Source organism: Malurus melanocephalus, unplaced genomic scaffold (assembly GCF_030028575.1).
Source record: "Malurus melanocephalus ecotype Western Australia unplaced genomic scaffold, MMel_1.1 scaffold_285, whole genome shotgun sequence".
NCBI classification, from domain to species: Eukaryota; Metazoa; Chordata; class Aves; order Passeriformes; family Maluridae; genus Malurus; species Malurus melanocephalus.
In genome coordinates this window covers 740,745-742,519 of record NW_026623517.1, presented here as the reverse complement: position 1 = coordinate 742,519, position 1,775 = coordinate 740,745, and the positions used below count along the sequence as shown (strand labels likewise).

General features: G+C 36.5%; 1 protein-coding gene across 1 annotated transcript in view; it reads left to right on the top strand.

Moving 5' to 3' along the window:
• The window catches only part of ROBO1 (roundabout guidance receptor 1), a 287,511-nt gene that overhangs the window by 39,061 nt on the left and 246,675 nt on the right, over positions 1 to 1,775 (top strand). The window lies entirely within an intron of this gene.

Sequence of the window (1,775 nt, the reverse complement as noted above, 5' to 3'; positions counted from 1 at the left end):
AAAAAGTGTAGATATATGGAAAGATTATAACTTGGTTGTCAAGGCCGTTATACTCCTCAGGCGGTTGTCATTAATCTGTGGTTAATGCTCACTATGTGCCAGTCAAGTAATCATGCAATTTTTGTCCCTTTCTGATTTAAGCAGTGTTATGAAATTTGCTAGAGAAATGTTACTTTATAAAATGCTAAGATTAAAAAAACAAAAAAAAAAAAAAAATGGACATGTCTGTCATTTATCTCCTCCAATATTATCCAGCAAAGATAAAAATACATATGAGCATTCCTGGATGATCCTGAAGGAATTTTTTTTCCCTGCCTGGGGTTTTGAGTCTCAGTTTTCAAGAAAGTTTAGAGGTCATTTATGCTTTCGTTCTGTATAGTACTTGAAGTACATGTACAGCCAGTTAAATGTCAGCGTGGCAAGCTTGCATACAATATATCTGAAAACGGTATTTCAYTTATTTGTGGTCTGGGCCAGGCTGACAGAAACAATAGGAGGCTTGTCCTACATTGTGCGCTGGCTGGCTAGCATTGCCTGTGAAAATACAAACATGGTACACMCTAGCACATGTCAAAACGTTGGTTTTTAAAAGCATTCTTAACTGCCTTTAAGTATCTTCCATTTAAATTGGCTTTTTATATTTCCAGAGTGACCTAGAGCAATTGATTTTAGCTCTGTAATCCTTTGTTTCTGTACCTTTCCGTGGGAGTTACATGGGAAGTGAGTAAAAATATAAACAAAATAATGTTCTTAATCCCTATTCTAGGCATTTTTAACTTGGAAAGAGGGATTTGAAATTGGCMAGCCTAGTTGTGAGGGCAGAAGTATTGAATAAAAGGCTTTTGACAAAAGCTGTGTAAAAGTCCAGCATATGTAGACACAAATACAGCTTTGCAGGAGCTGAGATGATGAGTTCTCAGGGAGCACAGAAATATGTTTTTTTTATCTGCTCTAAGAGACCAGGGCTGGTTGGCACAGCTTTCTTTACTTGTTCTCTTAGCTCTCCTTTCACTGGGTTTGGCCTGTGCCAAACCTCTTGGAGGTGCTGCTTAAAATCTGGATTTAGGGTGATGTGCAGGCTTGTGCTGTGCAGGGCAGAAAGGTTTGGGCTTCTGTTCTGGCTACCCAAACCTTGTCTGAAGAGCAGGTTTATTGCTGTTTGAAATGTTTTGTATTTAATGAGCAGCAATGTTCATATACAATTAGCTTGTTTTAATACATGCAGAATGCAAACGTGTTTCAGTGTAGTCCAACCAATGTGCCAGAGATTTGTGTGAGGCAGTGCTAGCTGATTAGTGTTACAATTGTCTTGAAATGAAGAAARTGTGAAATTAAGTGAAAATTGTGCATTTTAGAATAATTTTATTTTATAGACATAAATTTGTATTATTGTATATACATAAATTATATATTATATGGACATGTTTAGCATATATTTAAAACACAAGTCCGTGGAAGTCTCCTCTTCTTGTCTCCTTTCCCTGTTTCCATATCAATTTATGGTCTATTAACCTGCACTGAATAGATCTTGTGTTTCTTTCTGGTGCTTCGCAGCTGTTCAAACCCCATGTTATTAATGTTAATAAAGAATCTTGGCATCTGAGATTGTAATAACCAGGAATTAGTGACCCAAGAGGCTAATTTTTATCCATGGCAAATTTGTGCTTCAAGAAAGAAGGAAATAGGGAAAGCAGTAATTTGAATTTGAGTCAACATTCTAAAACCCTGAAAGTTTTGATAGCTGTTTATTCCAATTAGGAATTCTTGGGTACCCA